This window comes from Delphinus delphis, chromosome 9 (genome assembly GCF_949987515.2).
Source record: "Delphinus delphis chromosome 9, mDelDel1.2, whole genome shotgun sequence".
Taxonomy (NCBI): Eukaryota; Metazoa; Chordata; class Mammalia; order Artiodactyla; family Delphinidae; genus Delphinus; species Delphinus delphis.
Genome location: NC_082691.1, coordinates 31,470,330 through 31,496,995, shown reverse-complemented (window position 1 = coordinate 31,496,995; position 26,666 = coordinate 31,470,330). Strand labels below are relative to the sequence as shown.

The following is a 26,666-nucleotide window of genomic DNA, read 5'->3' as shown; positions in this document are numbered from 1 at the left end:
TATTCTTAAACAGAATTTTAAAAATAGTCAAAAAACCTTCACTGTATTTTTTTTTCCTTCCTAGTGAATTTTGGCACCGCTTAAAGTTTATGCATGTTTAATGACTGTGGGTGCTTTAGGGTCACTTAACTTCACTGCCTCTCTCCTAGTCTTAATGTTTATTAAAAAGTAAAAAATAAAAAAAATAAAAATAAACTGATAAGCAGATGTACTAATAATCCCCCAAAGCATATATTTTAAAATGATTTGTTTTTTTTCAAAATACATAATATGTGTTTTATTGGAAGATTCCAAATTATGTTCTGTTCAGGTTAAATTTGAACTAGTTTTCAGCTCTTAGAGTGGAGTGGGTGATAGTGGCTAGTGAGGCACATCACATATATTGATAACAAGAAGCTGTCCCAAGATTAAAAATTGATTGTTGAGTCAAAATATTTTTCTAGAGAAAAACTTGTAAGTATTACAAGCGGTGATAATAAGGTTTTTAAGTTGACATCAAAGATCTTTCATTTTTACTCCCATGAGATCTTTCATTTTTAATCCTATGTAGCTCTTTCTCAGTATACCACAAATAGAAAAAGCTCTTTGTAGACAAGTCTATAGACAAAATCTTTTTTTTTTTTTTTGCAGTACACGGGCCTCTCACTGCTGTGGCCTCTCCCGTTGCGGAGCACAGGCTCCGGACGCGCAGGCTCAGCAGCCATGGCTCACGGGCCCAGTTGCTCCGCTGCATGTGGGATCTTCCCGGACCAGGGCACGAACCTGTGTCCCCTGCATCGGCAGGGGGACTCTCAACCACTGCGCCACCAGGGAAGCCCTAGACAAAATCTTATAGACAAGTTTGGATAAGTTCCACCATAAAAAGTATAAAAAAACCAGGAATTTACATTTTGATCTGCATAGCTAGTTTACTGCTAAGACTTGTGGCTCTAAGAAGTAATGAGTTGTAGTATAAATAGCTCTAATCTATGAGACAGATCTTTAATCTACTTTCATCCCAATGTATAAAATGAACATATTGAAGAAATAATTCTGTGATATTTTCTTATTTTTAATGAGGGGATGGGGGCAGTAGACAGGTAGTCACTTCACAAAGCAGCTAACAGCAAATTAAAATATACTGGATGCCGAGAACTCCACCACCAACAGCAGATGAGCATACAAAGGGCCTCTTCTTAGTACTAGTCAGTGGTTTGGACTTGCCTTTAGTGATATTTACTGTATATAAAAATTTACCACCGAAATCCTAGGGAAGAGTTAAGATAACTATTATGTCTTTATATCTCAGAAAAAAATCTGTATTACTAAACAGAACGTGAATTAACAGCTTTGTCAAGATATAATTTACATACCATAAAGTTCCCCCTGTTTAAAGTGTATAAATCACTGGATTTTACTATATTCACATGGTCATGCAATCACCATAAGGTAATTTTAGAACTTTTTTTTAGAATTATTTTTTTAAATAAATTTATTTATTTTATTTATTTATTTTTGGCTGTGTTGGGTCTTCATTGCTGCTCGCAGGCTTTCTCTAGTTGTGACGAGCAGGGGCTACTCTTTGTTGTGGTGCGCGGGCTTCTCATTGCAGTGGCTTCTCTTGTTGCAGAGCACGGGCTCTAGGTGCACGGGCTTCAGTAGTTGTGGCACGCTGGCTCAGTAGTTGTGGCTCCCGGCCTCTAGAGTGCAGGCTCAGCAGTTGTGGTGCATGGGCTTAGTTGCTCCATGGCACGTGGGATCTTCCTGGACCAGGGCTCGAACCCGTGTCAGGTGGATTCTTAACCACTTCGCCACCAGGGAAGCCCCCTAATTTCTTCTTACCAGGACACTAGTCATATTGAATTAGGACCCACCCTAACAGCCTTATATTAACTTAATTGTCTCTTTAAAAGTTCTGTCCCTAACTACAGTCACATTCTGAGGTAATGGGGATTAGGGCTTCAACATATGAATTTTAAGGGATAGAATTGGTTCATAACAACATGAAAATAAACGATCCACAGGTCCACTAAAGTACTGCTAGTACTTGACTAGTACATGGGTACTGCTTGTACTAGTGAGGAAGAAGAAAGAATTCTATTAAGGTTTCTTTTTAAAAGACCTTAAGTTTGGCAAAGCATTCTTTGAAATGACACCAAAAGCGCAAGCAACAAAGGAAAGAAAAAACCAGATAAATTGGATTTCATCAAAATTAAAAACATTTTTGCATCAAAAGACACTATCAAGAGGGTGAAAATATAACCTACAGAATGTTAGAAATGTTAGAAATGTTAGAAAATATTTGCAAATTGTATATCTGATAAGGGTCTAGCATCCAAAATATATAAAGAACTCTTTTTTTTTTTTTTTTTTGTGGTACGCGGGCCTCTCATTGTTGTGGCCTCTCCCATTGCGGAGCACAGGCTCTGGACACGCAGGCTCAGCGGCCATGGCTCACGGGCCCAGCCACTCCGCGGCATGTGGGATCTTCCCGGACCGGGGCACGAACCCGTGTCCCCTGCATCGGCAGGCGGACTCTCAACCATTGCGCCACCAGGGAAGCCCTATAAAGAACTCTTAAAACAGTGAGACAAAATTTTTTAAAAATCTGTCCAATTAAAAAAATGGGCAGAGGATGACTTCCCTGGTGGCACAGTGCATAAGACTTCATGCTCCCAATTTAGGGGGCCTGGATTCGATCCCTGGTCAGGGAATTAGATGCCACATGCATGCCGCAACTAAGAGTTCTCATGCCACAACTAAGGAGCCCTAGAGCTGCAACTAAGGAGCCCACTTGCCACAATGAAGGAGCCTGCCTGCTGCAACTAAGACCTGGTGCAACCAAATAAATAAATATATATATATTTTTTTTTAATGGGCAGAGGACTTACAAAGACATTTGTTCAAAGAAGATATACAAATGGCCAAAAAGAACATGAAAGGATACTCAACTCATTAATCATTTGGGAAATGCATACCAAAACCACAGTGAGAAACCACTTTATACCCACTAGGATGACTATTAAAAAAAAAAAAGCAAAATAACAAGTGTTGGGGAAAATGTGGAGAAATTAGAATCTTTGCATATTGCAGATGGAATAGAATAGTGCAGCTACATTTTTTTGTTGTTGGTTTTTTTTTTGTTTTTTTTTTTTTTGCGGTACGCAGGCCTCTCGCTGCTGTAGCCTCTCCCACCGCGGAGCACAGGCTCCAGACGCCCAGGCCCAGCGGCCATAGCTCACGGGCCCAGCCGCTCCGCGGCACGCGGGACCCTCCCGGACCGGGGCACGAACCCGTGTCCCCTGCATCGGCAGGCGGACTCCCAACGACTGCGCCACCAGGGAAGCCCGCAGCTACGTTTTTTTTTTATTGAAGTATAATTGATTTACAATGTTGTGTTAATTTCCGCTGTACAGCAAAGTGATTTGGTTATACCCATATATACATTCATTTTTTTATATATTCTTTTCCATTATGGTTGATCATAGGATACTGAATATGGTTTTCTGTGCTATACAGTAGAACCTTGTTGTTTATCCATTTCATATATAACAGCTTACATCTGCTAACCTCAATCTCCCACTCCATCCCTCCTCCAATCCCCTCCCCTGTGGCAACCACAAGTCTGTTCTCTATGTCCTTGAGTCTGCTTCTGTTTAGTAGATAGGTTCAATCGTGTCATATTTTAGATTCTACATATAAGTGATACAATATTTGTCTTCCTCTTTCTGACTTATTTCACTTAGTATGATAATCTCTAGTTGCATCCATGTTGCTGCAACTGGCATTATTTCTTTCTTTTTTATGGCCGAGTAGTATAGTGCAACTACTTTGGAAAGCAGTTTGGCAATTCCTCAAAATGTTAAACATCGAGTTACTACATGACCCAGCAATTTCACTTCCAAATACAGACCCCAAAGAATTGAAAATAGGTATTCCAAGAATACTTACATACAAATGTTCATTGCAGCACTATTCACAGTAGCCAAAAGGTGGAATCAAGTCAAAAAGTCTGTCAACAAATGGATAAAGAGATTGCAATAGAAAGGAACAAAGTACTGATAAAACATGGATTAACCTTGAAAACATTACATTAAGTGAAAGAGGGCAAACAAAAAAGTCACATACGTGAGATTCCATTTATATGATTCCATAAATATTCCATTCGTAGAATAAGCAAATCCATAGGGACAGAAAGTAAATTTGTAGTTACCAGGGGCTGGGGGGTGAGTGGAAAGGTGAAAGACTGCTAGTGGGTGTGGGGTGTCCTTCTGGAGTGATAAAAATGTTCTGGAATTCGATAGTGATGATGGTTGCATAACCTTGTGAATATATATTTTTAAACACTGGATTGTATAACTAAGAGGGTAAGTTTTATGATATGTCAATTATAGCTTATATTTTGAAATTTAAAAAATGGATTATTAAATATAATCATATGCACAATTTGTTTCTTCTCACAAATTCTTATTTTTGAGTGTTAGAAATACAGGATAAAAAGAATGAAATTTTAAACTAATTAATTATCAGACTCACATTTATAAACACTCTGATTCATAGGAGAATATAGTTTAGATAGCAATTCCTCTTTCGTAGGGAAGAGAACATTTTTAGGATAATAAAAGGAGGTTCAAATAAAGGAGAGAAGCAGCCTATATCTCTTAAGGAAAAAAAAATAACATAACTGTACAGAGTTTAAATATGAAAGGAACACTTGAGACCAGAGATATCTATTTAATTAATAGGAATTTCTAAAACTTCAAGGGATGTTTCCAAAGCTAGTCAAGCTTTCAGTTACAAGATGAACTTATTCTGGGGCTCTCACAACATGGTGACTATAGTTAATAATATTGTATCGTATACTTGAAATTTGCTAAGAAAGCAGATCTTAAGTGTTCTCACTGCCAAAAAAAAAAGAAACAAAAAGAAAAGAAAGTAACTGTGTGAGGTGATGGATGTATTAATTAACTTGATTGTGGTAATCATTCCCAATGTATACATATACTAAATCATCAAGTTGTATACTCTAAATATATACACTTTTTATTGGTCAATTATACCTCCATAAAGCTGGAAAAAAATGAAATAAAACCAGTCATTCATGAACAGTTTTGCTGAACTTTCAGGATCCGCGTTGGAACAAATTTTCATTTTGAGAGGAGCTTAAAAATAAAGGCAGTCAGGTCATTTTTCTAAAGGTGCTTCTGAAAGAATAAAGAAATACTGTTTCCATGGAAACAGAGAATTAAGCCTAAACAGAAGATGGTGAAGTAGAAGGACATGAGCTCACTCCCTCTTGTGAGAGCACCAGAATCACAACAAACTGCTGAACAATGATCGACAGGAAGACACTGGAATTAACCAGAAAATATACCCCACATCCAAAGACAAAGGAGAAGCCGCAATGAGACGGTAGGAGGGGCCAATCACAATAAAATCAAATCCCATAAGCACTGGATGGGTGACTCACAAACTGGAGAGCAATTATACCACAGAAGTCCACCCACTGGAGTGAAGGTTCTGAGCCCCACATCAGGCTTCCCAACCTGTGGGTCTGGCAATAGGAGGAGGAATTCCCAGAGAATCAGACTTTGAAGGCTAGCAGAATTTGATTGCAGGACTTAGACAGGACTGCGGGAAACAGAGAATACACTCTTGGAGGGCACACACAAAATAGTGTGTGCATTGGGACCCATGGGGAAGGAGCAGTGACCCCATGGGAGACTGAACCAGACCTACCTGCTAGTGTTGGAGGGTCTCCTGCAGAGGCAGGGGTGGCTGTGGTTCACCACGGGGACAAGGACACTGGGAGCAGAAGTTCTGGGAAGTATTCCTTGGCGTGAGCCCTCCTGGAGTCCACCATTAACCCCACCAAAGAGCCGGGTAGGCTCCAGTGTTGGGTCACCTCAGGGCAAACAACCAACAGGGAGGGAACTCAGCCCCAGCCATCAGCAGACAAGTGGATCAAAGTTTTACTGAGCTCTGCCCACCAGAGCAACAGCCAGCTCTACCCACCACCAGTCCCTCCCATCAGGAAGCTTGCACAAGCCTCTTAGATAACCTCATCCACCAGAGGGCAGACAGCAGAAGCAAGAACTACAATCCTGCAGCCTGTGGAACGAGAACCACATTCACCAAAAGATAGATAAAATGAAAAGGCAGGGGACCATATACCAGATGAAGGAACAAGAGAAACCTCCAGAAAAACAACTAAATGAAGCTGGGAGATAGGCAACCTTCCAGAAAAAGGATTCAGAAAAATAATAGTGAAGATGATCCAGGACCTCGGAAAAAGAATGGAGGCAAAGATCAAGAAGATGCAACAAATGTTTAACAAAGACCTAGAAGAATTAAAGAACAAACACATAGAAGAATTAAAGAACAAACAAACAGAGATGAACAATACAATGACTGAAATGAAAAATACACTAGAAGGAATCAATAGCAGAATAATTGAGGCAGAAGAACGGATAAGTGACCTGGAAGACAGAAGGTAGAATTCACTACCTTGGAACAAGATTTTAAAAAAACAATGAAAAGTAATGAAGACAGCCTAAGAGACCTCTGCAACAACATTAAATGCACCAACATTTGCACTATGGGTGTCCCAGAAGGAGAAGAGAGAAAGGACCAGAGAAAATATTTGAAGAGGTTATAATCGAAAACTTCCCCAACATGGGAAGGGAAATAGCCACCCAAGTCCAGGAAGCACAGGGAGTCCCAGGCACAATAAATCTAAGGAGAAACATGCCAAGACACATAGCAATCAAACAGAAAAATTAAAGACAGAGCAAAATTATTAAAAGCAACAAGGGAAAAATGACAAATAACATACAAGGGAACTCCCATAAGGTTAACACCTGATTTCTCAGCAGAAACTCTACAAGCCAGAAGGGAGTGGCATGACATATTTAAAGTGATGAAAGGGAAGAACCTACAACCAAGATTACTCTATCCAGCAAGGATCTCATTCAGATTTGACAGAGGAATCAAAAGCTTTACAGACAAGCAAAAACTAAGAGAATTCAGCACCACCAAACCAGCTCTACAACAAATGCTAAAGGAACTTCTCTAAGTGGGAAACACAAGAGAAGAAAAAGACCTACAAAAACAAACCCAGCATAAATGTGGGAAAATAGAAATCTCTTATTATGCTCCCGGCCTTGTGTGGATCCTGGGCTTGGGGCACTGTCCCCTGAATCGTTAGAAACCACTAAGAATGGAAACTCATGCCCAGCTGGGTTAAGTTAAAATCCTCAAGGTGAAAACCAGTTTTAGTTCTTTGCATACTTCTCTTATTTTTAGTTTTACTTAGCTTTTTGACTCTGAGAAGTCCTTTCTTGCTTGCTAACTCTTCAATGCATTTTAAGTTTTTTCCCTTATTTAATTCAGCATTAAAAAAAAATCTAGTGGAGTGTTCCTTAAAGATAGCTTGGGACTTCCCTGGTGGCTCAGTTGTTAAGAATCCGCCTGCCAATGCAGGGGACACGGGTTTGAGCCCTGGTCCAGGGAGATCCCACATGCTGCGGAGCAACTAAGCCCCATGAGCCACAACTACTGAGCCTGTGCTCTGGAGCCCGTGAGCCACAACTGCTGAGCCCAAGTGCCACAACTACCGAAGCCCATGCGCCTAGAGCCCGAGCTCTGCAACAAGAGAAGCCACCGCAATGAGGAGCCTGTGCACCGCAACAAAGAGTAGCCCCCGCTCGTCGCAACTAGAGAAAGCCCGCGCGCAGCAACAAAGACACAACGCAGCCAAAAATAAAATAAATAAATTATTGGAAAAATAAAAGAATATAAAAGATAGCTCATCCATAATACTGCTGGGAATTGATTTTCATGTTCTTTTAAAAAGATTACAAGAAATCATATCTGAGATTTGCTTTAAAATAATTTCATCCAAAAATAATAATACAAGGTTGGCAAAATGTTGAATTGGGTGTTCAGTACAAAGGGGTTCATTATACTACTCTTTCTACTTTTGTGTTTGAAATTTTCTTTACCTTTTTTTCTTAGTTTTTTTTGAAGTATAGTTGACTTAAAACATTGTGTTAAGTTTCAGGTATAGAGCATAGTGATTTGTGGTTTGTTTGTTTGTTGCAGGTTAAGTTCCATTATAGGTCATTACAAGATATTGGGTACAGTTCTCTGTGCTATACAGTAGATCCTTGTTGCTTCTCCGTTTTATGTATAGCAGTTTGTATCTGTTAATCCCACACTCCTAAAATTATCCCTCTCCTCCCTCTCCCCCTTGGTAACTACAAGTCTGTTTTCTATGTCTGTGAGTCTGTTTCTGTTTTGTATACAGATTCATTTGTATTTGAAAATTTCTTTAATAAAAAATTTTTAATGAGACATAGAGAAAAAAGGAGAAATCAGATGTTTGATCACAAAATGTCTCCCTCCCTTTTCCTTTTCCCTCACGGTTATCTAATCCTCACCACTTTTTAGCCTCCAGCCACAACGTTGAACCCCTTCAATCCTTGTACAGGAGCGAGTGGGCTTCATGCCCAGATACCAATGCCAAGGGAACGCTCTTTGCAGGGAGAAGAGGCTTTATTGCAGGGCGGCCGAGTCAGCAGACAGGAGGCAAACCTCAGATATATCTCCCCATCTGGGATTCCCTCACCCATTACAGAGTTAGGCGAGGGGGTTGGTATGAGGAAGTGCTGGCGGGCAGGTTTTGATTGGCAGGCTTTGGAATGGCAGGCCATTTATGGTCAGGTGCGGGAACGGGGCTTCAGCACCGGATCTTCCTGGACAGCGGACCGTTCGTTTCTGAAAGGGTTCCAGTGCTCAGGTTCAGGTCATGTCTGGTCCTTTGGTTCCGTGAGGGGAGAAACTTTGGTTCCAGGTCTTGTTTGAGGTCAAAATTGTCTCCTCTATGTATACTTTGGCTGCATGACTTACAGTTTTGTTCTGTTGTCTCTAAAGAACAACTCAGAATAGGGCTAGTTTGGGCTAGTTCTGTGGTTACACTCTCGGTACATATAAAAATAGAAATACATGAAAATAATAATTATAGTTTTACCAATAGCTATTATTTATTATCTTTTCTCTGGGTGAATATTCTCACCAGGGACCTAGTCAGAAGTTTTCATTAACATCTGCATTTACAGATGAGGAAACAGAAGCATAACTAGATTCAAAGTAACTTGGTGATCATCATCCCTTCCGTCAGTGGTGGAGCCACTAACTAAAAATCTGTGACTAAAAAGCAGTCTACGTCTGTCTGACTGCAAAACTCCTGCCCGAACCACTACTGGAGATCACCTCCCACTGCACCAGACTTTCCTGAAAAGAAAGAAAAAGACAAAGGCGTGACCACCTTCTCCTCCTTTTGGAAATCTTCCTCAGTTCAGAGGAGGAAGTGTTTCTCCTCCTTTCTCCTCCCCTGTTTTGTGATTCCACTCTCTGCCCTTCACTGGACACTTTCCTCACCTCCTCCACCTTCAGGGTCTGTGTCACCAGCTTCCTGTGGGAAATTTTCTATCAGCCATTCCTCACAACCAGCTCTGGTAGCCATAACTTCTTCGTGTTCACTGCCAGGACCCAAAGTTAGGCATGAGGCCTTGCATACTATAATAGCCTCCTAACTGACTTACCTCCTCCAATCTCTTATTTCTCCAGCCTACTCTGTAATTCCCCCAGGTTAGTTGCCCTAAAACACTGCTCTGCATTGACTCTGTTCAAAAACCTTCAAGTCAACCCAGGACTCATAGCAGAAATGACAAAGCCGTGTCACAGAAGAGCCCTTCCACGCCCTGCTGCCCCCTCTCACTCTTACCCGACCACGTGCACTGACAGACCCACGCACGCTCCTCTCTCAACCCGGTGCTCCTGGAAATCCTGAGACACTCTTCCTGCAAGTGGCCCGCAGCCCTGAGGGTGAGCTCCTGTGCGTGGTCACGGCCCTCCCCCATAACATTTTCATTCTTCCAGTGAAATCTCAGTGAATACTTGCATGAAGGCTCTCTTCCAGCCAAACTGCTCATTCTCCTTCCGTGGATATGTCTGGCACTTTTTCACCTTGGCTTCTGCTCTTTGTTCATGCTGTTTCCCCAATTTTGCTTCCCACACCCTCTTCTCTACTGAGCAGGTCAGCTCAGATTCTAACTTCAACACAAATCCCCCTGGATCGCCTCACCTGGACATGCCATTTCCCCCTTAAGCCTTTCTCCCTTGCCTGGCCCTTCTCTCACTGCATGACAATGACCACTTAGGAGTCTTACTGTGTCTCTCTCATCCCATCCCTTTACCCTCTTACACCCTATAGCTCGCAGGAGGTTGTTAGAAACACAGTTGCATTGTTCTTAATTTCCCAGGTAAATAAACTAAAGCGCAGAGAGGTTAAGGGACTTGCCCAAGTTGACAAAGTAAGTTCGAGCTGCCTGGGTATTGAATGTCAATTTCTGGATGCCCTTCAGCGTCATTCTCTCTACGCTATGTTACTTCCTTCACCAACTAAAGGCTAATTTCCTGCAGGAAGAGCATGTTTTTTGTACGTTGTACACATACCCATTCCTGCCCTCGCTCACACACACACACACACACACACACACACGCATGCTCACACACACCTTTTCCATGCCTAGCACACAGTAGTTGCTTTATAGACATTTTTCGATGATGAAAAGGCCATCCCATTTGGAACTATAGTCTTTGTATAGTCTCACAGATGAAAACAATTCTCTTTTCTTTGAGAAGGGGAACATTTGGACAAATAACCCCCAGAGAGAAGCAGTAATAAAAAAGAAATGTATTTTTTTTTTTTATTGGAGAATTGACCCTTAATGATGATATACTGTCTCATTTTATTCTGGATAGTATTCCTTGTTCCGAAGCTGGCTTTTTCTGATATTAACATAGCTATTCAAGGTTTTAGGGGCTATTTTCATGGCATATCTTTCTCCATCTTTTTACTTTTACTTTTTACTTTTTAACTTATCTTTATCAGTATATATTAACTGCATTTCTAATAGACACAGTAGAATTGGATCTTGCTGTCTGATTCAATCTGACAATTGCATTCTTAAGAAAGTTATATTTAAGCCATTCATAAGTAACGTGATTATGGATGTCGTTGGATAAAAACTTTACTAAATTGCTAGCTGTTTTGTATTTATTTTATTATATACTCTTGCTCTGCCTTCTTTTGCATTAAATAAACATTATATAGTATATCAAAAAGAAAAAAAAAGAAATGTATTTAAATGCTCTTATGTAATCATCCAATTCTCAGACGCACAAAGGAAGGACACCGCCTCCCTTTGCCCAAGGCCATGTTAAGATAGTTCGGAGTAGATCAATCTGATGTTTTCCCTTTTCTGACTGCTAGAGAATTCTGCTCAAAAATCCATTGCAGAAATCAGATGTGGTGACTGTGATACTTTATTCAACTAAGATGTATTGGGACCAGTTGTGTGCAGGACATGTGCTCAGCTACAGTGGAAGATTCAAAAGTGAGACTTTCACAGATTAATGGGGACATAGTCACATGTAAAAGTAGCTCGACATCAAGACACACTCTCAACGTGCTCTGCTGGAGAGTCAATATAAATGATGAATAAGCACTTGAAAATTTATTCTATGTCACTTGTGATCAAAGAGAAGCAAATTTATACAATAATGGATATCGTTATTTCCCAATCAAATTGCCAAGGCTTTTTGTTTTAAATCATAACACCTAGTGTTGACTAGAGTTTCTGGGAAATGGGCTCTCAAACATTGGTGGTAGAAGATCCTGTCAGGTAGATAATATAGCAAAATTCTTAAAAAAACCTTAAAAATGTACATATTTCACCTAGCAATGCTATTTCCCTAAGTAGACTTAATAAAGTCTGTTTCCAAAGATTTCGCTACAGAAGTATTCATTGAATCAATATTTTTACTTGTAATTGTGAAAAACTGGACACAATCTAAATAATGATAAGCGCTAACATTGAATTGAGTATTTACTATGTCGTAGACACTCGTCTGAGCACTTTACATAGGTTGATTCATTCAGCCCTCCCAGACAACTCTGAGGAGAAGGTACTATTATTATTATCATGCCCATTTTACAGATGAAGGACTGAGACACAGAGAGGTTAAGTCACCTGGTCACACACCCAGTAAATGGAAGAGCCAATCTAAATAGACAGTAATAGGAAAATGGTTAAAAACAGTAATGCTCAATGTGTGTGTGTGTGTGTGTGTGTGTGTGTGTGTGTGTGTGTGTGAGAGAGATGGGGGGGCGGGGGGATGAAGGAGGAGGAGGAGAAGCATGGAAGGAAGGAGGGTTGGAGAGAATGAATGTGTGTGTCACATGCAAGAGAGCTGTGTCTTAAGAGTGTATCCCAATCACTTAGGGCCTCTCATAGTGGTGGGACTGTTTCATATTCCTTGTGAGTAAAGAGAAGGGAAAAATAAAAAAGAGACAGGACCAGTAGGTCGCATGAATTATAGCACATTTGTACAAATAGGACGCACTCATTAAAATTTTGATGTATAACTTTATTGAGTTCTAGAACAGTGTCTTTCAAATTCTTTTGACATGACTGATATTAAGAAATAAACACGTTTATCACAACCATGCCCGTCCATAACAGGTTGAGGGTCAGCTGTCTCCCACCAGTTCAATTGTACTAGTTATTTACCGTGGGTGTCTATTCCTGTGTCACGCCAGTTTGTAAATTTTTTTGAATATCATATACGTTGTTTTATACACACACACATCTGAAATAAGTTTCATGAAACAAAACTCAATTATAAGAAGTGCTATGAACTCATATATTCTGTTCTATTCTATGCTGTACTATTCTGTTTTGTTCCTTTCTGTTCAGTTCCATTCTGTTCTGTTCCATTCCATTCCACTCTATTCCATTCTTAAAATTCTGGTTGTCAGCCTCTAGTTGATTTTATCATCCTAAAGTAATGCACCCGTAATTTGAAAACAATTCTAGAAGAAAAATTATGGTGACTGTAATACCTGAAGTTTCCACAACAGGGCACCACAACTCTAACCAGAGACATTTTATAGGAAAGGATAAAGCGCGGGCTGTGGGGCAGGGGCAGGACACAACCAAACGGACCTGGAGTGGGCAGGCATCTGGCCCGAGGACAGCCAGTCTCTTGACCATTAACGTATCTGAAGTCCTGACACAAGATTCCCACCCCTAAGGAGTCTATCAGGATCTATCGGAACCTCAGTCTTGTGAACCTGAAATGGAAACTGCAGAGAGATTTGAGTGGTTGACAGAGTGAGGCTAAAGGTGAAACTCCACCAGATAAGGAGAGGCTAGAAGGGTAATAGTGGGTCACGAAAAAGCCAAAGGTTTTGATAGGTTGAAGTCACGGGAAAGAAGAAACTGAAAAAGCAGAAGCTATAAGGACCTGAAAAAGATACGTATGGGGCTTCCCTGGTAGAGCAGTGGTTGGGAGTCCGCCTGCCGATGCAGGAGACACGGGTTCGTGCACTGGTCCGGGAGGATCCCACGTGCTGCGGAGCGGCTGGGCCCGTGAGCCATGGCCGCTGAGCCTGCGCGTCCGGAGCCTGTGCTCCGCAACGGGAGAGGCCACAACAGTGAGAGGCCCGCGTACCGCAAAAAAAAAATACGTATGGCAGGGAAGCCTGTCAATATAAAGAAGAGAGCGCCGCCCCGATACACATTGATGTGTAGTCACTTTAGCGGTGGAACCCTAGAGGGAGCTTCTCAAGCTTCTGCTGCCAAGTGTCCCTTCTAGGGTCTCATGGATCCTGTATCCCTTAGAGCCAGGCATACTTACAGTAAACTCTTCTTCCTTCTGCTGATCTAGCAGCTGTTGAATCTCTTCTGTTTATTCCTGCAAAGGAATCTAATTTAAAAAAAATAACAAAAAAGAAAATCTTCCCAGTATATTAAGTTTTAAAAGGATATCATTTAGTAGCACTTCTTTATAATGTAATTTTGTTTTAAAATCTATAATAGAATATAAAGTCCAGAAGGATAGACATCAAGATATTAGCAGTGGTTATAGATGAATATAGATGATATAGTGAGCATACTTTTTTCTTTTTATTGCACAAGCTTTTTTCTAAAATAAGCATATACTAATTGTTAAATGTTTTAAGTGCAATGCTCATTCAAAAGGAAAGAATTTTTTTATAATTTAGGATTATTTTATTTCCTTATAAGAGGAATGTTTTAACAAATTTTATAGGTGTCAATCAACCCTTGTTCAAACCCACATCAAATCTAGAATTATGAGAGTTTTATTTCGAAGTGAACTTTTAACTATCAATACAAATGCCAAGATGCTATACAAAAATCCACAGGAACTTTTTTCATCTTTTTTTGAATTGTTGACAAACATTTCCTACACGATCCAACATACAACAGGGAAGTGGTACATCTTTTTCTTTTAATTTGCATACAATGGAAAAACAAGAATATATATATACATATTTTTTTTTACAAAGTTTAACTAATGAACACTACCAAGCTGACGGTTTAAGTCTATAGGAGAAAAATTATCTAATAAAAAATAATCAGAATTTATTTAACATCAGTCACTTCCATAACCAAGTATTATTCTGATTAATAAAACTTGCCGCTATTAATTAGGCTTCTGGTATATACTTATAACAACTACTCCATCTGTTGTATTGCTCCCCACCTTGGTTCTTCACAATTACAAACAGAAAATTGTTGCAAGGTAGGGGCAAGCATCTGCAAAAACAAACAAAAATCCCCAGATTATTATAAGCATGAATGTGTGGTGGAATTTCCTCCCAAGCAATGGACTTTGAAATCACTTAAGATATCACGAGAACTGAATGTGTCGAGATATTTTGCTTAAGTCCAAGAAGAGATGCATTTATTTATATCCAACAGAGGACTGAAAATTAAACTTAGTGTTTAGTGTGGGGACAGGTTGAGGGGAATTCAGCCATTTGAAAAATGACTGTCTTAAAAAACAAATGACCACCAAAAATAGATTCACTAAATTTATTTTAAAAATCTAAAACATTTCTTACAAAAGAGCGTTACATTGTGCACACTGCTCTGAATAGATGCCAGGGACATATGGACTATTGTTACTTTTCCTCCCTGTCTCCCCCCCCACCCCAAATGTTACAGTGACCACAAAGCAAAGACTTCACAATAATTACATGGGGGGATTTTTTTTTAAACCACCAACAGTGAACAAAAATGAAAAGTCACTCACTCTGCTGCTGTTTCAAAATTTCAAAGTTAGTTTTTGCACACCCCCCTCACCCCCCAACCCTGTTTGTAAGGAACTAAAACATTACATGTGGTGAACAGCAGAGATTTCACTACACCTCAAATGAAGAACACCTGTGAAGCAGAGGAATGTTGCCTTTTTAAACAGAAGCAGATTAAAAAAAAAGTGATGCAGGAATCCTTCAGTTCTTCACTAGTCTTAGAAAAACTTTCCAGAATACTGCTTCACACTATAAAAAAGAAAAAAGTATCTTGCATTAGAATCCTTCAACATCTGCATACTCCTTCACACTGTTCTGCAGCAAATACTATGCATTCTGTATCTGGTCCTGTGTTCCTGTAATCGTAATGATCCGATCTTTGGACCCTTCTAAAGGCTCATCAGTTTTGATCGAAGCTCCTGACTCATGACGGATTTGTTTAATCCGCTGACCACCTTTGCCAACAATAGATCCAGCTAAATCTTTGGGAATAGTTACTTGTGTAGTAATAATAGGTCCACCAAGATCACCATATGAGCCATGACCCCCAGCATAGGAATAATGATATCTAGAGCCACCCTGTGGTTGATAAGCCATCTGCCACTCTGATGGGCTCCATGTATCTACTGCAGAGTCCCAGGTTTCATCAACACTGAAACCAACCATGCCATCATAACGGTCTCCAGGTCTCCCGCTTCTGTCATAGGCCATTAGATCTCCTCCTCTAGGTGGTGATGGAGGAAGAGGAAGATTCCGAGCTCTGCCACCCGGGTGAGGGGGGGAAGGACTGGCCTTAGCTGAAGCAAAGAGTACCCTGAAATCATAAAAGACATATAAATTTGAATACATTTGGTGGAGATTATTTTATTTTTTCAACTTTTAAAAATTATGCACTATTTGATAGATATTTTAAAAGATGTAATTTATATGTAAGTTATAAAGCATAATAATAAAACAACAAAAATATATCCATTACCCAACTTAAAAATAATAGAACATAACTAATACCTTTGAGACCCCCATATACCCATCTCTCCCTTCCAAAGATAACCACTGTTCTGAATATTGTGTTTAAAATTTCCCTTACGGTTTTATTGCGAATGCAATAGGAAGAGCTAACAGTCTTTGGGACCTTGGTCTTTGTAAGACACTATTCTAAATTTGTTACATATTTTAACTCTAGTCCTCACAACAACCATAAAAGGTAAATATTGTTTCATCCCCATTCAGCAGATGGGGAAACTGAGGCACAAAGAGGTTAAGAGACTTGCTCAAAGTCACACAGCTAGTAAGTGGCAGACTCTGGTTTCAAACCCAGGCAGTCCGCTCTAGTTTCTGTACCCTTAACTACCTGCTGCACCTGTTCTTTTTTTTTTAATAAATAAAATAAATAAATAACCGATTAATTCCATCATGACATGAAGGAATTTTATTCTAGAAAAACTTTTAATTCATTTCTCAAGTTTACAAAAGACTGATTTCTTTCCTCCTACATTTCAAGCAAAACAACCTATTTTCATAATACAAGTAGCAGCTTAAAAAAAAAACTGTGTAAGAAGTTGTTTACTTTGCAAGAAAATGAGACCTAAAAATCAGAATTTCCCCTGTAATTTGGAAATGTTTGGTAACAATCTCAGAATATTCTTGGTTTTAAGAACTTAGCTACCGAAGTTTTTGTTTTTATCCAACAGAAAAGAACTCACCTTCAGCTGTTATGATTCCTTTCCTAACTAATCAAAATTAAAACATGTATCTATTTCTAAATCATAAAGTAAAATATATCTTAATCACACTGAGGAGACGGAGTAGAGTATACACTTTGGAATTAATCCTCCCAAGTATTTATACACAGGTCCTGTGGACCATTGGTCGAGGGCTGGCTGCTGGAGGGTGTTAATTCCCTGGCACTTCTGGCCTGCCTCGTGTGCAGGCAGAGTGGGCTTTGCAAACAAAGGAACCCCTCTGGCAAAGGGTTGAAATTACTGACAGTTAGGGGTTGGACTGGCCTGTGCTGAAATGATAAGGCCTAAGGGTTTATGAGCAGGGCGCTTCCAGTGTGTTACATACTCATGAGCATTCTGCAACATACTTTTTTTGGTTACTGTTCACCATTATGGTTGTGAGCTTCATCCATATTGGCATGTTGATACATGTATATAACTGCGGTTCACTCACTTTGAGTGCTATATTCCATTGTATAGGTCTGGTCCGCTGACCTATCCATTCTTTTGTTAATGGACGTTTGGGCTGTTTCCACTCTTTTATTATCATAAATAATGTTACCTTGAAACTTGCAAGTCTCTTGCTGCATTTGTGTAAGAGCTACTTCTACACACCTAGGGTTAGAATTATTGGGGTGAGAAGTATTGGCACCTGCATCTTTATGACCTAATGAGTATAGCAGCTCTTCTGGTAGAAGTACCAGCAGCAGAGATGTAGATGTCCTAAAGTTTTATATCTTTGCTTAAAAATGATATTGTCGGACTTCTGCGGCGGTCCAGTGGTTAAGGCTCCACGCTTCCACTGCAGGGGGTGCAGGTTCGATCCCTGGTTGGGGAAATTAAGATCCTGCATGCTGTGTGGCACAGCCAAAAAAAAAAGGTACTGTCACACTTTTAATTTTTGCCAGTCTGGTTGGTATAAAATTACAAATAGTGAAATTTGTTCATCTTTTGAGGATCCATCTATCTATCTATCTAATTTTTTAAGTTAGAAGTCATGTGCATTCAAGTTCAGTATTTGTCACTTTAATTGTAATTTAAATTGCCTAAGAAGAAAGATTTGATAATAACATTGGAATTGTGACTATAAATGAATGATATTGTTTTGCTTGCATAACCTGTATGATGCTTAATTTTAACTGTCAACGTGACTGGGTCGTGGGGTGCCCAGATATTTGGCTAACATTATTTCTGGGTGTGTCTGTGAGGGTACTTCCAGATGAAATTAGTATTTGAATCAGTGGAGTCAGTAAAGAAGATCGCCCTCTCCAGTGTGGGTGGGTATCATCCAACCTGTCGAGGGTCCAAATAGAACAAAAAGGTGGGGAAGGAAGAACTTGGCCCTTCCTGCTGATTACTTGAGCTGGGACGTCCACCTTCGTCTCCCTTCAGCATGCCTGGTGCTCAAGCCTTCAGATCTGGACTGGAATCTACATCATCAGCTCTCCTCGTTGTCAGATCTTTAGACCAGACCTAACCACACGACCAGCTTGCAGACGGCAGATTGTGGGATTTCTCAACCTCCAAAATTGCATGAGCCCATTCTTTATAATAAATCAATGTCTCTCTCTCTCTCTCTCTCTCTCCCCCCGATCCCCTATATATATATAAATTACTGGTTCTGTTTCTCTAGAGAACACTAAACTTCCCAACAGGTTCTAAAGTCAATTGCAAAAGAAGACTTTCAAAAGTGTGAGTGAAGGTAGCAACTTGAATTAGGTGGAGCGTGTAAGGATAGCATTGTAGGAAGACACTAAAGTTCTCTGTGTCTATTAAAAATTCAGTGTCCTTATTTTATAGGAAAGTGTCATTCTCTACAGGCAATAGGTTTCCTTCTCTGTACTCCTACTTAATGGTTTTCCTATGACCCTCTTCACTTTGGAACAAGTGGTCCTTCTAGGGGACTTACTACAGGGGAAAGCTTTGCCAACCTTATTAAATTCTTGCAACATTTCTAGTGAAAGAGGAAGCAGTTCCCAGTAGAAGTGCCCAGTATTAGTTTCGTAGGACTGCTGTAACAAGTAACCACAAACTGGGTGGCTGACAACAACACACATTTATTCTCTCCCAGCTCTGGAGTCGAGAAGTCCAAAATCAGGGTGTCAGCAGGGTTGTTTCCTTCTGGAGGCTCTGAGGGAGAATCTGTTCCATGCCTCTCTCCTAGCTGATGGTAGCTGCCAACATCCCTTGGCATCCAATGGCATCACTTCAACCTTGGGCTTTCTTCACATAGCCTTCATCTCTTACAAGGGCTCTTGTCATCGGATGTAGGGCCATGTTAATCCAGGATAATCTCATCTCAAGATTCTTAGCTTGATTTTACCTGCAAAGATCCTGTTTCCAAATAAGGTCACCGTCACAGGTGTTTGGTAAACATATCTTTTGGGAATCCACAATGCAACCCACTACAGGAGGGAACAGAAGACACTGTTGACAAGAGAAGCTAATTATATCAGATATTCAGAGGTTCTGCTCAGATCGCTCTTTTAGGGGATGGGTTGAAAAATACCATTCTGGGTGTTATAGATGAGATTTCTTCCTTTGTGTATTCTGAGTGTTAATACCTTTTCCCTAAATAGAGGCTCAGTAACAGATGTCTGCTCTCACTGTAGGGAGTGTCAAGGAATCCAGCCAAGGGGAAGTGGTGCTAATATTTTCACGGGGGAGAATATAAATGACTCTCCAAGAAGGAAAAATGGGTGTGCTGTTGGATGGACATGTTGTACGAGAATTTCTTTACCTTGGTTGTTATTTATTTAATTTTTTCTTTTGGATCTTAATGTGTTTCTTTAAAAAAACAAAACAAAACAAAAAATTTCCCCAAAGTTCTTCCCTGTAAAATAAACCTATTCTGTAATGTTCTATTTATTTTATTTAACAAGTCAGAAGTAGACAAAAGGTTAAGTTTTTCATTTTTTTAAACTTTTCTGTATTTATGCAATTAAAGTTAATTTGATAAATTTCCCATTACTATTATTTTTTTTTTTCTGCGGTACGCGGGCCTCTCACTACTGCAGCCTCTCCCCTCGCGGAGCGCAGGCTCCGGACGCACAGGCCCAGCGGCCATGGCCCACGGACCCAGCCGCTCCGTGGCACGTGGGATCCTCCCGGACCGGGGCATGAACCCATGTCCCCTGCATCGGCAGGCGGACTCTCAACCACTGCGCCACCAGGGAAGCCCTAAATTTCCCATTATTAACAGGAGACATCATAGATATTCTTTTAAGCGATACTATTTACTTCTTCAGATGTTTTTCACTATGAACCTGGATAGCTAAGCAATGAGATAGCTGGATTCCTGTCTAGTCTCTCTTAAAAAAATTAAAATGACATTATTCTAAGAAAAGAAGTGTGATTACCCCGTTGTTAGGTCTATTTAGAGAACAGTTTAAGCCACATGGGAAGGGCACCCTCAAAAAGGCTAGCAGGTTAGGGCTTGAGCGTGTGCAACGCTGTGCTTACAGCCCTAAAAATATCTAATTGTCACAGAGAAAATACCTTTGTGAAAAAGGATCTTAACCCTGACGCCCCCAAAAGACCAAAAATATCCAACATCACTATATAAAAACCTAATACAACTACACTGCATCTGTGAACTACATTTATATTTTTCTTTCTTTCTCCTCTTTAACTTCAGGCCTTCCTCTCTTATGGTCAAAGAGTCACACGACGTTAGTGCCACAGATCTTTAAAAAGCGATCTGTCCCATCGTGCTCCTTTATAATGAGGAAATGACACCTGTCAGGTTAAATAAATAACTGAACGTGACACAATTAGTGACAAAGCCAGGGCATAGTACACACTTCTCCTCAAGCTAAATGCCTGAATTTTAAATAATTTACTCAAAATCATTATCAGGAATATTCTAAATCTTGAATGAAATGGTAACAAAAAATAACTGCCTAATGTCATTCCCATCATTTTTTCCTGAGCTTTCTTAAGAAATGTATTTTAGTTCAAAACCTAAAAAAATTTTTACCTTGTCCATGAAACTGTGCTTTCAAATTTCTAAATCATGAAATTGATTAGTTAAAAACAATACACACACACAATTTAAAACTCAGAAGTTACAATATTATAGGAACTTTAGTAAACTGTTTATCGGCTAAAAAATCTATTTGCTCCTATTCTACTGGCTTAAATTAGTATATTTGTTTCTTTGTTCTAATTTCTCTGTGCAAATTTTGCGCTTTCATATTGAGAACGGTGTTTCAGCTGTGGGCAATAGACCCTGTTTCAGATTTTATCCACTTCAGGAGCAGTGCTAAATCAATTATTAAAACACCTAAAAATGTCTTTTTATCATGTGTGACTCACTCCCGTGAATAGCACTTCAGAGTATAAAAATCAATTTCACCTACCATATCTCATTTAATTTTCACATCTTCTGGGGAAATTTATTTTCCTTAGTTTTTTTTGTTTTTAATTAATTAATTTATTTATTTATTGTTGCCCGCATTGGGTCTTTGTTGCTGTGCGCGGGCTTTCTCTAGTTGCGGACAGCGGGGCTATTCTTCGATGCGGTGCACAGGCTTCTCATTGCGGTGGCTTCTCTTGTTGTGCAGCACCGGCTCTAGGCGCTCAGGCTTCAGGAGTTGTGGCTCGCGGGTTCTAGAGCGCAGGCTCAGTAGTTGTGGTGCACGGGCTTAGTTGCTCCGCGGCATGTGGGATCTTCCCGGACCAGGGCTTGAACCCGTGTCCTCTGCAATAGCAGGCGGATTTCTAACCACTGCACCACGGGGGAAGTCCCTTCCTTGGTTTTTATTGGATATAAAACTGAGCCTCTGACAAAGCCACAGTTCTGTACTACACAGCAGTCTTATTTAAAAATAGGAAACTCCAAGTAAAGTGTGTGATTTAGTTAAGAGTATTATAGAAACGTTAATTTCTCAGGTTTGATAAATGTGCTGTAGTTGTGAAAGATGATAACATTGGGGAAAGCTGGGGGGAATGGTATGTACTAGAACTCTCTGTGCTACCCCTAGAAGTTTTCTGTAAATCTATAAGCATTTCAAAATAGAAAAATATTTTCAAAATAGATCCTCCAGTTATTCTCACAGTTTGTTAGTATATAATCTTTCCTTTTACAGTTCAGGAATCTAGGGCCCAAGGGGACTTTTTTAAGCTCAGACCAGGCAAGTGACTCCCGATCACTGAGCTGGCTCTTTCATGACACCTGCCTGATTTGCAGGGGGTGTGTGGAAATCTCATTCTTCTATTCAAAAAAATGTTAGCAATAAACCCACAGATTCTATCCACTCCTGGGAGCACATTTAGACTGAAAGCTGCAATCTGCTGCAATGCCTAAATTCGTTATATTTGTGAATCCATTTTCCTATCACATGACTGTTCAAACTATGTGTGCCTTGTTAAAATCCAGCCGAGTAAATTTAAGGCTCAAATTGGCTTTATTCAGTGATTCATGAATCGGGCATCCTCCCAGGTAGCAACAGAAAGGAATACCACCAAGTTGTAGAAGAGGAAAGGTTTTTCAAGGTGGAGGAAAAAGGAAATTATTAGCAAGGAATGTGTTGTTTCAGGCAAGGTCGTCTTCCTAAGGGGAAGCCAAGGGCCTCTGGGGGGATTACCTCACCAGTGCTTACCAGGGCATTCCAGGTGGACTTGCTAAAGGCTACGCTCCTGGGGGTCAAAACTGCAATTAGGTTAGGTATCAAGTCTTGGTTTGTTACGTGGAGTTTAGTACAGGTGACTCCACTAGGGGCCTGTTGTCTCCTGTTTAACCTGAAAAGGCCCCCAGAAGTTATTTCCGTCTGGTCCGCCTTGTTGTAGGAAGACACCTTCTCCCTCCTTGTTGTTCTTTTTTTTGCTCTTCTTTGCTACTGCAGCCTTTATTCCATCTTGATTTGTTTTACCCCCTTCCCTTACCTTTTTTCTGGAGTCGGCTGAATGAGGCCGTGACGGTCATACTCAGAGCAGAGTTTCCAAGATGTGTGCTTCTCCCATGCCCTGCCCTTAAAGGGACATCCAGTCCCACCAGAGTCAGGCACAGATTCCCTGCCTCGCCCTCCTCTGGTCCCTGAGCCCTGGGAACAGGGAGAAACACATCTCTTCAAAATGCTGCTGGGCGACCCTTCCTCCGTCCGGCTCTCGAAATCATTCTATATACCATAAAGATGGCCTGGGGGTAATTACTTCATTCCTGCTGTAACCCACCTTGCTGACAGGTACTGGATTCTGAGTTTTTCCTACTTCTCACTTCCTGGACTGACTTTGGACGTTGCTTCTTGCCTCATCCTTTCCTGACCTCTATCTAGTTTCAGTTTCTGAAAACCGTTGCCCTTGGCTACGAAGGAGCATATGATGCCCCTGTTTCTACTGAGCATATATTAAGGGAAGAAAGGAAAAAGGGAAACGAGAAAGAAGCACAAATGCATTACTTCCAGTGTTCCTATCCTCTCCAAAAGCCTGGAACTTCACGACCATTCAGGAAACCGGAGAAAGCTGAATTTTAAAAAACTGTTTTTATGTTTTCCATGTTCCTTGCCAGTCTTGGTTCACATGCAAAGATATTTTACACAATTAGAGTTGACCCTTGAACCATTCAAGGGTTAGGGGGTGCCACGCCTCTGTGCAGTGGAAAATCTGCGTCTACATTTACAGTTGGCCTTCCCTCTGCATCCCTGGTTCCACATCTGAGGATTCAACCAACCACAGATCGTATAATATGTGTTTCTTGAAAAATATGCACAAATAAGTTGACCGGTGCAGTTGTTCAAGGGTCAACTGTATACTATAAAGATTGTATTTTATGTTTAGTTTTTCCCTTTAACATTGTCATATTCATTTTTTCCATTTTGCTACAGTCTCCATTATGTTCATTGTAGTAAATGTGTACTATGCGTAATTTACAGAGCTCTAACTATGTGTCAGGTGTTTAAAATATTTTATTTAATTCTCACAGAACCCTACAGGGCAAGTATTGTTTTGTTGATTTCACAAAAGTCCAAACTGAGGCCCAGAGGGGTTAAGTAACTTGGCTCAAAATCATGCATCTATTCTATTTACTCAGAATCATTGGACCTGTTGTTATGACTGCCAATGACCCCTCAAGTGAAGCGCCATCTCAAACCCATTCACCAATTATGTAAATGTCACTGGCAAAGTCTATTAACAATTCCCAGGAAATAAAAATAGAATTGGTTAATAATTAAAAAAAAAATCATGCCAGGATTCAAACCAAGGTCTGTCAACTCTACAGGCTATACTATTGACTTGTCAGATAATATAATAAGGGTCCACAGTGAAACCCAGGCCCAGATTCTGAGCCCAATGCTCTGTTCTTAAACCGTGATTCTCTACTTAGCTGCACACCAGAATCATCTGGAGAGCTTTAAAAATACTGGTGCTGAGTCTCATCTCCAGAGATTCTGATATAATTGGCCTGGGGGTGTGGCCCCAAGCATCAGGGTATTTGAAAATCCTAAGTATTTTAAGGTCCAGCCGGAATTGAGAGGCACTCTTCTTTAGGAGAGCTTTACTGTAGAGACAATGAAAGAGGAGAAACATGGTTAAATCATACCTGAAATGAAGGAGTTATTTAACTTCAAAAGTGGCTTTCTTCATAAATTATCTATTTCCTGACAAATTGCCAAAGTCCATTCATATAGGCTTGTGTGTCATTAGCATAGAGATATAAATTGAAGCCATGGATGTATGTGAACTGGCCCTTGCGAAACACGTAGTGAGAAGAGAAAAAGGCGAAGGACAGAGCCCTGGGAGATAATATTTAAGAGACATGCAGAGGAAGAGTAGAAGAGCTATAGTAAAGGCTATTTCCAGAATTTTAAAATGCAAAGTGCTGCCGAGAGGCCAGATAGGAGGAGGCCTGAAAAGGGTCCAGTGGATTCAGCAATGAAGTCCCCATGGGAACCTTCATGAAAGAACACCGGGGAAGCAGTGCTGCTACACCAGATTTCAGTGATTGAGGCAAAGGCAGGAGGGAAGGAAGTGGATACAATCTCGATGGACCTTTTCACAGAAAGTTTGGCTTTAAAAATGTGTCAGTATGCTTTCAGCTGTGAGCATGGGAATACCCAAACAAAAATGACTTAGACAATAGAGACACTCCCATTCAACACACACACACACACACACACACACACACACACACACACACACACACACATCCCACGTATAAGAAGCCCAGAGGTGGGCGGTTCACAGTTAAGATTCTAGTTGGTTTCTCTGGGATACTCTTGGCCGCCCTTCATGGTCATAACACGGTAGAAGCAACTCTAAATACATCATCACATGACACTGTCTAGAGGGATAGCTCTCTTCACGTGCCTCTCTCCTTTTATCAGGGAGGAAACCTTCCTAAAAGCCCCCAGCAGATTTGCTCTAATGACTCACTGGCCCTAAAACTCACATTCCCCTCCCCCAGCTACAAGTGAACATCTGGCGTACTTTCCCTTTACAATGAGAGGTAGGCTTTGCTGTCAAGTGAGAGGGGGAGGGGTAAGACGGCTACCAAGGCAACCAAGAATTCCAGGAGGGTGTGGAGAAGGAGTGTGGTAGCCAGAGGGAGACACAGGTTTCATGCAAGGTTTTTGCTTGTTTGTTTTAACACGATTGAAACTGAGCGTGTTTAAATGCTTTTCACAGAAAAAATATAATCATAACAGTGAGACCCCTGTGACTGTGGAATGGAATGGGATGTAAAACACGAGAGAAAGACAGGCATCTCTTCCATTCTCATTGGACGGAAGGAGGAGTAGAAGAGGGTAGACAGAGGTGAACGTGTAGGTTTGCTGGGAAGTTGAGGAAATTCTCGTGGGATGGCTTTGGTTTCTTCCCTGTGAAGTAGGCAGCTTAGTCATCTGCTGAGGGTCAGGGAGAGTAGACAACACAAAAGAGAGTTGTCCAGGCAACACAGGATTTCTAGATGGTTCTAAGGGCACAGTTGAGGTTGACTGCCTTAAATCTAAAATTACTCTAATTAGGGGGCATTTATGATTTTTTTCCCCTGCAGCCGTGCTAGACACCTGGCCATAGGTGTTCAGAAAGCAGAAGGATTAATATCTCAGGGGACTTTCTGCCCAGGTGTGGTAAAGTAAATGGGACAAGGGAACTGAAGATATCAAAAGATCAATTGCAGCGATAGAACACGGAATCTAAGCTGGAAGAAAGTGAAAGTGGGAGACTAGATCCACTGAGAAAAAGTCAAGAGACCAAAGGATCAGAGACACTAAAGTGACCAGAGGACTGGTATATTGACCAGGAGTGAAAGATTTCAAAGGATTGGAGGAGAAGGCTCACTAAATGGTGTATCTGGGCTTATTTCAAACATGGGTGTTGCCGAAGTCCAGAATTTGCATTGGAATGAGTGGCTGAAGCACAATGCAGATCAAGAAATAAGAAGGGATAGTTATTGGGAGGGTCACCTATGTGGCCTGTGGCCCAGTTTGTAAACATAGAGGCATATGAAAGCAGCACTTTTCACGTTTCAATGTGTGTATGAATCCCCTGGAGATCTTATTAAAATGCAGATTGTGATTTAGTAGATCTGGGGTGGCTCTGCATTTCTAAGAAGTTACCAGGTGATGCCATGCTTGTGGTCCAGGAACCATACCATGAGCAGCAAGACACTGGATAATCCTATCATTGACTTGATACATACATACTCTCTTTATTTAAACCATCTTCTATCCTACCCTCCTCAAGGGGGTGGTCCCTAGAAAATATGTTCTACTTGGTCCCACCTGTTGGCTGTTCGGGGTGGAAGACCTCATGCAACTTGAAATCAGTCCATCATCTGG

General features: G+C 40.6%; 1 pseudogene; it reads right to left on the bottom strand.

Annotated features, from left to right (window-relative positions):
- Nucleotides 1-15,173: 15,173 nt before the first annotated feature.
- On the bottom strand, nt 15,174-22,813 carry LOC132430500 (heterogeneous nuclear ribonucleoprotein K pseudogene; annotated as a pseudogene).
- Nucleotides 22,814-26,666: the final 3,853 nt, after the last annotated feature.